We start from the raw sequence: 12,104 nt of genomic DNA on the forward strand, positions 1-12,104 counted from the left end.
TCTATGGTGGCCAATCCATGTGAGAAAATGATGTCTCATGCTCCCAGAACCACCCTTTCACAATTTGAGCCCGATGAATAATGGCATTGTCATCGTGGAATATGTCCGTGCCATCAGGGAAGAAAAAAATCCATTGATGAAATAACCTGGTCTTTCAGTATATTCAGCTGACCTCATCCTTCGAGCACATAATGTTGCTGAACCTAGAGCTGACCAACTGCAGCAACCCCAGGTCATAATAATATTTTATTCAAAATAAGCTGTTAAAACAAGCATGACACATTTCAACATCAAGGAATACAGCTGAGTGAAAGATTAATTTCCAAGTGAGTTATATCTGTGTTTAACTTCCACTCAGCGGCGAAAACCAGAGGGGAGTTGAAAATGATGTGACGGCAGTCGGGCGTTCTCTCCGGCTAAAGCGAGCCTCGATAGCCCGGACAGCTGACAGCTAGCGAGGCGATTCCCTATATTTAAATGGCTGTAAATGACTTGATGACCTATAATCTGTGAAGCATATATCAAATATATCTCTCATGAATGATATCAGGTAATTTTGAGTGAGAAACAGCATTTCTGTCACAAGGTAGAAGCTGTCATCAACTTTTTGCCAAAGTGACTTTTATATATTAATTTTTTAATGAAGGTAAAAACTGTCTGAAATTAAAATGTCTTTTTAAATATAAACCTGGATCAGAAAGCTGCAGAACTCACAACAAATATAACATCACAGATGTATGAAGATATTTGAAGTGGCCAAAAAGCTCTGATTTGATTATAATGTAGGTACAATAACACAGACTCCTAAAGATTGTTGAAAAACAGGTTATTTCTGCATTTTATATATAAGCCCATCATAAATCATGCTGACTGCACTCTGTTTACCAATATAAACAAAGACATTACACATAAAAACACACAGAAACATCAGGATCACTTTACACTCAAAAAAATGAATTTAGGTTGTCATTACATTAAAAAAAATAGTAACATGTTCTTTTAACAAAATAATTTCATGTTTCAAAGGCAAACGTGATAAAATCATGTCAGATAAGCATGAAATTTAACAACCTAACGTTCATGAAATTCAGTCATGTTGAGATAACATGATTCAATGGAGTCAGAATGATCTTGCGCCGAAGACGGAGCAGCGAGATCACGGGAGATCACGCGAGATCACGCGAGATCATACCATTTGACATACCATTTGGTGTGCCCGGGAAATTTCGAATGGCAGTTATCAAGCGAAGAAGGAAGTTTGCTGGCGTGCATCATAAAAGGTAAGATTCAGTCTTTTTTTTTCTCGTCCGTCTAAATGCAAATGATAATATGTGAATCAAATCATCAGCAGACTTTTAATCATTTTTCGTAATATTTGGTCGCGTAACATGTTTGTTAGCTAAAGTGACGATAGTTAGCTGGCAATTATTCGTGCTTCTCTACCATTTGCGCCAATGTTTTGCCTGTTCCATGCTTGTATGTGGCACATTATTTTATGTTGTGTGGATTAAATAGGTTAATTTTAGGCACAAACAATGCTTCGTTTTAACTCTGCAGCTCCTGGAGCGATGTCGCTCGCGCTCCATTCATTTTTTCCTATAGAACTTGTGTGATGAGGCCACCGTGGCTTCACACAAGTTCCATAGGAAATGAATGGAGAGGGAGCGACGGATTTCCATCATTTGGACAAAACGACCCTTTAACACGAGTGGATCATCGCGTACAAGTTTTTCCACGCCTCCACAGCTCTGTGCTGTGAGCGTGCATGCGTGTGTTGTGCTCGCTGTGCAGAGGTCAGCTGTTATTTTTTCTTTACGTCAGCTGAAGCCACCGTTAGCAGCCATCGTTCAGTGCCGGTCTTGTGCGAAATTCTGTTCCCGTGTGAAAATCTGTTCCCCCTGTGTTGGGAGCACGCACTGCAGCCAGAGAGGTGGATCGAACTGTCTTCAGCAAACCTCATTTGGTATTTTCCCCAGTGATTTATGTACAACCTTCCCTACCACCCCTAACGTGCCCTATATTTCCAGTTGTTATTATCATGTTGCATTCCAGAGACCTATACCAAAAGTTTGAATACATGTATAGATGCACCTCTGCTCAGGATGAATTAAATATTTTAATGGTTGAAAATTTATCTGATCTCTTTCAGAACATCACTTGTCTGTTGTTCATCTGCATGAGTACCAGTGAAGGGGGTCATCGGCCATCAAGTTTTTGATTTCAGTGGTTAATAGTAAGTTTTACCAGATCTGAAGTGACTGATTCTAATGTTGGAGTGCTTATAAAGCTAAACCTGCATGTGAAGAAGCCAAAAAAAGCAGAAGTAAATTACTGCCCCAGCTATCCAGCCGGTGAAACAGCAGAGACACTGGAAGAGTTGAGAGTGACGCTCCTCTCAGAAGTAAAAAAGAGAAACAATCATCAGAAATGATGGACAAGACCTTTGCACTCAGAAGGCAAGAATGTATTTGGAGAGGCCCCCATGATAGCAACAAGGTGGCGAGCTCTCTTCCATGTTTGTGACATAAGTGGATGAATGCATAAAAGAACAAGCCCCACTGCATGCAATGTGTCACAATACATATTGGCAGACTCCGAGAAGTTACTCATACTGATGTGGATTTACTGAAGGCCAGCAACTGTAGCCTAAGGCTACATTCACACTGCAGCCTGAAGTGACCCAAATCTTTTTTCTTTTTTTTTTTTTGCCCTTATGTGACCTGTATCTGATCTTTTCATGTCAGTCTGAACAACATTGGATTTCACAAAAAAATCGGAATTGAGCATTAAGGCCTGCACTGTGAATGTAGCTTTAGTTGGCCTTCTGACAAAGAAAGTTCATGTATAGATAAATACATTTATTATGCATTTACATTTCTTAAACAGAACTGCTATCTCAAACGTTTACCAAAGGTGACGGTACAGTGCCAAACTAAGTTTTGTCTACTTTTTTGGTTTTTTTTGTAGGTGAGTGCAGAGTTCGAGAGAATCACAACAATACATTTGCAGTCAACATTCTTCTCCAGGCTTGATGTTCAATCTGCAAACCTAATGAAGGCGTATGCCAAGAAAGGAGGCGTTCAAGGGAGAAAAATCAAGACCATCCTGGCACCCATAACCCAGGTATGATACCAGTGTAAAAGTGACATTACTGAAAACTTGTCTATTGTAGAAATGACTGAACACCACATCCTTTGTTAAACTAGAAGGATGTAAACTGTTTTGGAGTGGTCTACTTTTCACATATTTCAGGCATAAATATTTCTTAGATGACATCTTCAACTAGGTGGTAAAATAAAATGTTAAAATAATTCATTTTAATCATGGCGTGATGAAAGGAAAACACAAAGTAGTAAAAATAGTTAAGTAATAGATTCTTAAAGATCTTTTAAACAGACTATCCCTGATCAAACAATCTAAGCTGTATAAAATGTTAGCCACTGATCACTTTTATATTATGACTTCCTTTGAATTTAGTTAAGTTTCCAAGTGTGTGAACCTACACTGCTGGATTGTTGAAATTGTGTTTTCACTGCTTTCTTCTTTTTCTGATCTGCATATTAAGAATGAAACTATTGAAGTCAGAAGAGAATACATCCTCAAAGGTCTCTGCATGTACCTGAATGAAGACCCAGAGAAGCTGGTGAAGGAATACCTGGTATGTTAATTTACCTATGTGTTTATGATAGGGATGATCAGAGTTGGAGTTAATTGGGCTTCCTGTGTATTCCTATTAGATTTAAAATTATGTTAAGAGAAGGTCATTAAAACTCTTCTTTTTCTTCTTTCTCTTGGTTAAATTTCCAGTTTCCAATTTATTTATAATGCACATTTAAAAATAACAAAGATTTGACCAGACATTTAAAAACATGCACCATACTTTGGCACAATCACAAACCGCCCTTACCTACTAGACATTTACAACCCATTGTTACTCTAAATTGAATCACTTGCTGTCGTTGAGGGTCACTTGAAGAAGGGGGAAGGTATAAGCACTGACTTGTGGGACGTCTTTACTAGGGCTGGGTGATATATCGAGTTTTTAAGAAATCTCGATATATATTTTTATATGTGATATAAGATGAGACAATATCATTTATATCGATATAGTCATGTTACAGTCATACTTGTTTGTCTCTGAAAAACTTCACACTGCCTCGCCTTTCTCCCTCACCGCTTCACCCATAAATAATGCAGGAAGCGACAGCATGGCAGTGTTGCCAACTTAGCGAATTTGTCACTAGATTCAGTGGCTTTTCAGACCCCGCTGGTGACTTTTTTTTTTAACCAAAAAAGCACCTCGCGACCAATGTAGCGACTTTTCCCGGTGATGTCGCCGATTTTTGGAGAGTTTTGGAAACCTGAAATCCTCCGCTGTCGCTGTGTTTTGTGTACATACAGCCTTCATACTGTGTCCGTTTATATGCTTTGGCATTGCCTGGACCCCCAAGAGTCCCTGGCCATACCACAACTAGATAGCATAATTTGGTTTGTACTGTAAGTCATGTGACCTTAAAAGTGGAGGTGGGTCTTTTTTGTGTGCATGCATTGTCATGGCATTTACTCCATCATGGGAACAAGACAGGTTCTGCACATGGAAAATGTTTGGTTTGTATACAGAGTTGCTATGGAGGGCTTTGTACTCGCCCATAAGTATGACTGGTTTGGAATGACAGGCAATGTGGCAGACCCTCCAAGCAAACTTGCAAATTGAGGGTGACTGGCCATGAAATACTGGGCCTGTTTGGGATTCACCCTCTGTCCTTGTCTTTCTGACAATAACAAACACACATACCCTACTTTAGCTCCTAGGTTTTCCTGTAATGAGACAATATACCTTTTCCAAATTGGAAAATCTAACGCTGGACTCACGATTACCACAGACAGGCCTATGGTGGAGCTTAGTTGTTGGAAGTATTTCACCATGACTCAGTCAAATTTTTATGTTAATTGGTTATTTGATTACATGTGTTTTGTTATGAATATGGATTAGGGTAGTGAAAGCTGTTTTACATACTGTAAAGATTGTGTACTGTAAATATGAATGCAGTGCAAATCAATTTAAGAAATCTTTATTCTTTTTTGCAGGATGTCAATGAAGGTGCTCAAACGGCCATAGCAGAGACTGCGTTTGAAATCTTTGTCCTTCAAGCAGAAGGTGCAGAGCCTGGTGATGACCCCATGGATGTTGGGAGTGGAAGTGATGAGTAACTTGGACAGTGTATCTTTTGCTGTAGAGATGTTGCTGGGTCTTGTCTATGTGCTAAGAGAGGCAAGAGAGTTTATTCCTTGTTTAGTAGTCAGCAAGCATCTGCACTGCCCATGTAAAAGTAAATGCATTACATTTTTGGAAATACATTTTTTAGAAATACAATTCTATTGTATTTTTTCCTAATTTGTTGTGTATTCTTTCCACCCTTTCAACCAGTACTGTTAAAACACTTAATTTATTAACACTAAAAAACTATTCTTTAAGGTAACGTAATTCAATCATGGAAAGTATTTCCACAAGATTAAATTGCTTTCTTTCAGCATAAAGCAAATTTGTTAGGCTAACTTAATTTCCATGAATTGGATCAACTTAATTAAGTAGTGTAGTTATACCACTGTAAAATAAGTTGAATTCAACTAAATTTGAATTCATCTGAAACAAGTAAATTCATTTAGTTGGTCCAAAACATTACAAATTAGTTGGGCTGGCTCTATTAAATTAAATTGGGCCCAACTATAGTAAATAGGTTGAATCAACCTTAATAAATTAAGTTGAACCAACACAGGTGCTTTAAATTGGAGCAACAGAATTACATAATGCTGAAATAAAGTAAAGTAATCATGTGGAAATCTTTTCCATGATTTTTTTATGTTAATCCAAAGAGTTATTTTTTTGAGTGTATGACAGACGATCACTTTTTGGCACAACACCGGCCGCTGTTGAAAGTAACTAATAAAGTAACTTGTAATCTAACTTAGTTACTTCTAAAATTAAGTAATCAGTAAAGTAACTAAGTTACTTTTTAAAGGAGTAATCAGTAATCAGTAGTCGGACTACTTTTCCAAGGTAACTATACCATCACTGGGTATATCCTGGACACTTGGCTGAAGACAGGACCTGAGCTGTCAGCTGCTGCAGGATACTGGACAGACCTGGGAGACCTACCTGCATTTCATTGCACTGTGCTTGTGACGTTTGCAATGACAATAAACATATTATGAGGGTGTGCTGGGACCACCTGGCAGAGGCCCCTGTCTTCAGTTTCTATGCCATATGTCAGAACAAGATCCAGAGTATGATTAAAGTGGTGGGTGGGCTCCTTTACATTTTTAGAGAAGCCAATTGAATCTAACAATAGATTAAATGCAGTGTTGAGGCTGTCATTCTCAGCATCTACATGGATGTCAAAATCACCCACTATAATTATTTTATCTGAACTGAGCACTAAATCAGATAAAAAGTCTGAGAAATCAGACAGAAACTCTGAGTAAGGACCAGGTGGACGATAGATAATAACAAATAAAACAGGTTTTTGATTTTCCCAATTAGGATGGACCAGACTAAGAGTCAGGCTTTCAAAAGAATTAAAACTCTGTCTGGGTCTTTGATTAATTAATAAGCTGGAATTGAAGATTGCAGCTAATCCTCCTCCTCGACCTGTGCTTCGAGCATTCTGACAGTTACTGTGACTCGGGGGTGTTGATTCATTTAAACTAACATATTCACCCTGCTGTAACCAGGTTTCTGTAAGGCAGAAAAAATCAATACGTTGATCAATTATTAAATCATTTACTAATAGGGACTTGGAAGAGAGAGACCTAATGTTTAACAATCCACATTTAATTGTTTTATTTTTTGGTGCAGTTGATGAAGCTGTATTATTTATTGTTTTTGAATTTTTATGCTTAAATAGCTTTTTGCTGATTTTAGCTTTGGTTTTTGGTGGTCTGGGAGCAGGCACCGACTCTATGGGGATGGGGTTTTGGGGGGATGGCAGGAGGAGAGAAGCTGCAGAGAGGCGTGTAAGACTGCAACTCTGCTTCCTGGTCTCAACCCTGGGTAGTCAGGTTTTAGGAGGGTTCATAAATTTGGCCATATTTCTAGAAATGTGAGCTGCTCCATCCAAAGTGGGATGGATGCCGTCTCTCCTAACAAGACCAGGTTTTCCCCAGAAACTTTGCCAATTATCTATGAAGCCCACGTCATTTTTTGGACACCACTCAGACAGCCAGCGATTCAAGGAGAACATGCGGCTAAACATGTCGCTCCTGGTCTGATTGGGGAGGGGCCCAGAGAAAACTACAGTCCGACATTGTTTTTGCAAAGTTACACACCGAGTCAATATTAATTTTAGTGACCTCCGATTGGCGTAACCGGGTGTCATTACTGCCGACGTGAATAACGATCTTACCAAATCTACGATTAGCCTTAGCCAGCAGTTTCAAATTTCCATGAATGTCGCCTGCTCTGGCCCCTGGAAGACATTTGACTGTGGTCGCCGGTGTCTCTAGCTTCACGTTTCTCAAAACAGAGTCACCAATAATCAGAGTTTGTTCCTCGGCGGGTGTGTCGCTGAGAGGAAATAATGCAAATAATGATGAAATCTCTCAAATTATCAGAAATGTAAGTGAAAAAAAATTTTCAGAAAACTTAAGAGATCCTGTTTGGCTCATTTCTGTTGGCAGACTTCCTGTTAGAGCAGTTGTACAGTGGAGCTGTTATGTCACCACAAAGAAATGTCCTATGGATAATTGTGATGAAGATGAAACCCTGCAACATTTCCTCCTGGATGTTACCGAACAACAGAAATAAGAACTAAAATGGTCGATGTCGGGTTTGAAGTAGATATTAATGAGAGATCTGTAATGTATGGATTATTTAAAGAAAGAAGGATCGATAGTAAAAAAAAGTTGTTTTGGTTAATTATGTGCATTATCAATACTCACATTTTTAAAACAAGCATCAAGACAGTTAATGAACAAAAAAAATGATCAACAGTGATGTTTTTAGAAATATTATCGTGGATCTGAGGAGGAGGAAAACTATTGGACAGATGAATAACAGCCCCCTCCCTTGGAATATTTTAAAGATATAAAAAGGAATTTAATGATGGATATGTAATGTGAATTCATGTTGTGATGTAACTATTTAAGTTATTTGCCAAATAATCTGAATAAATGCTTTAAAAGAAGGAAAGAAAGAAAGAAAGAAAGAAAGAAAGAAAGAAAGAAAGAAAGACTGGCTGCATTCGGGGCGGGCTTCAGTTCCCTGTTGGCCGTGTCCACAGGCCACTGAGGAAGGGGAACTACGCCAAGCGCGCTGGTGCCGGAGCCCCAGTGTACCTGCCGGCTGTGGTGGAGTTATTGATGGTGCGATGAAGTATTGAAGCTCCAGCCAATCAGTGAACCCATGGGTTGAAGCTTCACAGTGCTTCATTTGCTCTGCTGTGCCATCAAGTGGACAGTCAATGTAAAACAGACAGTGATTATAACACAATGTAACAATTTAAAAAAAAAATTTTGTTCCCAGTTGTTAACTGTGTTTTCCTAATTGTTTGTGCCTTAAATGAACAGAAAAAAGTTATTATTCCCTGTAAACATTGCTTTTGTGGTCAGCACAATGATATTTTGAAATTTATCTATTTTTAAGGATATTCGCGATATTTCAAGAGACTTCAAGAAGCTTCTGGAATTGTGAGAACTATCAAGAAGTTTCTAGAACTGTCCAGAATTATGTAGAACTTTCTGGGACTGTACAGAATTGTACGTAGCTTGTACGTACACTTGTACGTACACTTCACCCCACACCCATTACAGGAGGAGCTTAGGAAGGACCACTACTTTCAAATGTATATATTGTGTGTTATTCTGGTACCAGGTGATCAGTCTTGCTCCGCTGAATCCTCAGTACACTCTTGTACTTTGATACTGCATGGAATAAAGATTGACCATTTTTATCAAGTTTGGAGAGACGTCCTTTTTCGTTACAGTACACAGCAACTCAGTCAATTTAGATGGCATCAAGAGGTTGCATACATCCAGCAGACGCATGTTGCTACGTATGTGGCCAATTTATAAAGACAAGAGCGAAAAAGTACTCTGTGAAAGCATATGCTAAGATGTGTGAGGCCTACAAAGCATACTTCGGCATGCCTGTTGGTGACCAAGACAAACCATGGGCTCCTCGTTTCTCATGTGAGCACTGCAAGAAAACTCTTGAAGGTAAGTGGATAAATGCTACTCTCTTAAATAGCAGATTTTAATTTTAATTTTGCAAAATTCTGAAATCAGTTATAGTTTAAAAGAGCTTTAATTAACACCTTTTCACAAATTTCAATGTTGTAGTTAAATATATCAAACACTACAATATATACGGATGTATTGTATTGTTTGATATATAACACAGATTTCAAATTGTGTTAATATCGTACATATCACTAGTCATTAGTGTGAAATAGGCCTAAATCAAATTCTCAATCCAAATCTTATTTTGTTTTTTGCTTATAGGTTGGTACAGGGGAGAGAAGAGAGCCATGCATTTTGCTATCCCAAGAATTTGGCGTGAACCGACTGATCACTCAACAAATTGCTACTTCTGCATGGTGGACCCTTCCAAACGTCGCACTGGCAAAAATGCACTGCCTGTAACGTATCCTGACATTCCTTCATCTATCGCCCCAGTACCACACTGCCCTGAACTTCCTGTACCAACTCCTCCAGACAGAGCTCAACCACCTTCAGGAGAAAGCAGCAGGTCAGACACTGAGGAAGACGCTGGAGATCCTGATTTCTCTTCATATGCAGCTGAGGAGCGGAAGCCATACTACCCTAACCAAAAAGACCTCAACGATCTGATCAGAGACCTTGGTCTCACCAAGTCCAGCGCTGAGCTTCTGACCTCAAGGCTCAAGCAATGGAACTTAATAGATGAAAGCGTCCAAGTCACAGATCAGAGGAAGCGTCACCAAGTTTTTTCCAGCTTCTTCAGTCATCAAGATGGACTGTGCTTCTGCAACAATGTGGCCGGTCTATTCGAGGCTATAGGTATCACCTGTAACCCGAAGGAGTGGCGCCTCTTCATAGACAGTTCATGCAAGAGCCTCAAAGCCGTGCTGCTTCACAATGGGAACAAGTATCCGTCTCTTCCTGTAGCTCACTCGGTGCACCTGAAAGAGGAATATACCAGTGTCAAGATGTTGCTAGGTGCCTTGAAGTATGATGAGTACGGCTGGGAAGTTATCGGAGATTTCAAAATGGTGTCATTCCTGATGGGCCTCCAAGGGGGTTTTACAAAGTATCCTTGCTTTATTTGCCTTTGGGACAGCCGGGATACTGAAGCGCACTACCACAGGCAGGACTGACCTCAGTGGACAGAGAACAACGTAAAGTGGGAGCCACTGGTGGACCCACGCAAGGTGCTGATGCCACCACTACACATCAAGTTGGGGCTCAAAAACAATTTGTCAGGGCTCTAGATAAGGAGTCGAGAGCTTTCAATTACCTCCAAGATCTTTTCCTTAAGCTGTCTGAAGCAAAGATCAAAGCTGGTGTCTTCGTCGGACCACAAATCAAGAAGATCATAGAGTGCAGTGAATTTCCCACGAAGCTGAATAGGAAGGAGAGAGCGGCTTGGAACAGTTTCGTCACAGTGGTTCACGGCTTCCTAGGCAATCATAAAGATGAAAACTATGCACAACTGGTTCAGACTCTGATAAAGAACTATGCTGCAATAGGCTGCAGGATGTCACTCAAAATCCATATCCTTGATGCTCATCTTGATAAGTTCAAAGAGAACATGGGAGCTTATTCAGAGGAGCAAGGCGAGCGCTTTCACCAGGACATTATGAACTTTGAACGCCGTTACCAAGGACAATATAATGAGAACATGATGGGTGACTATATTTGGGGATTGATTCGTGAAACTGATTTGCAGTATAGTCGTAAATCTCGGAAAACCACACACTTCTGAACAGTTTTTGTAATCTGTGTAAATTTGCAATGCATATAGTGTTCTTAGTCTGACTGTATGAATGAGAAGATGCAAAATTGACTGTTTCTATAGTGAAAATGCATAGCTTTCGTTGTCGTGGTCACAGAAGCGAAGTTTATGATGAATGTAAGCAATTTTGCATTTGTGTTAGACATAAGCAATTGGAATATAACACTAAAAGGCTGGGAACAAAAATTGTGTTACGTTGTGTAATCACAATGTGGTTTTGCTGTGTGAAGCTTTGAACAGAATAAATAAATTATTTTTTGGACCGACTCTGATAAACTTAACGCCTCTTTCAAGCCGAAGTCTCAGACACGAAGTCTCAGAGCAGATACTTCCTGGGTTTAACATGCAAAACCTCAAAACGTTTTTAAAATTCACTTGAGCATTTAAAAAGCAAAATTGCTTTCATGATCCCTGAAAACTGCTTGTGTAACAGTCAAATTTCAGTGGCTTGTCACCACCTTTACTATCCGGTTGTTAAGTGATGACGTAGAATTCCATTTCCGGGTCCAAACTGTCACATGATCAATATGCTGTGTCCCTGGTTGTTTTAACCAATCTGACTCGAAAAAAAACACACTCAGCTGTCATTTTACCGATGAGAAAGAGAAGCAGGAATGGCTGCAGTTGATAAGGTATGTTACAATCATCTTTAATAGTGAACAGTCATTGTGTGTTGTTATCGTGCATGTCTGATGCAAAGGCTGTTTAATACCTTTTTCATATCACAACTCTGAAGACTGAAGACCATTGTCAGCAGGTTTAATGACATTCAAAAGGATGAAACTGAAAACGAGATAAACAGTATCATAAAAATTTGAATATATGCAGCATAAAATGCAATTTATAATGAATTTCCGCTGAGTGCCATCCTAAATACTTCTATATGTATAAACCTACACTACCGGCACCATCTTGGACAACCTCGTAAATCGCAGGTAAGTTGCATAACAAAGGGACTAATTTTACTGTCAAATAATGCATACATGAACTATAGCTAACACAAAAACAATGTTACAAAATTATTCCTTTGGTACGCACCGGCAATGCAACCTTGAACAAAGATATATGCAGTAATTTCCTCCAACCGGACATCATGAACTGGGAGCTGCCGCCA

The 12,104-nt window shown here is 39.3% G+C and overlaps 1 long non-coding RNA gene across 1 annotated transcript; it reads left to right on the plus strand.

Annotated features, from left to right (window-relative positions):
- The first annotated feature begins 1,196 nt into the window (after positions 1–1,196).
- On the plus strand, positions 1,197–2,997 carry LOC115792383 (uncharacterized). Its single transcript, XR_004021022.1, has 3 exons — positions 1,197–1,280; positions 2,150–2,233; positions 2,968–2,997. It is a non-coding gene; the product is annotated as an uncharacterized LOC115792383 (long non-coding RNA).
- Positions 2,998–12,104: the final 9,107 nt, after the last annotated feature.

The sequence above is a fragment of the Archocentrus centrarchus genome, chromosome 14 (genome assembly GCF_007364275.1).
Source record: "Archocentrus centrarchus isolate MPI-CPG fArcCen1 chromosome 14, fArcCen1, whole genome shotgun sequence".
In the NCBI taxonomy this organism is placed as follows: domain Eukaryota; kingdom Metazoa; phylum Chordata; class Actinopteri; order Cichliformes; family Cichlidae; genus Archocentrus; species Archocentrus centrarchus.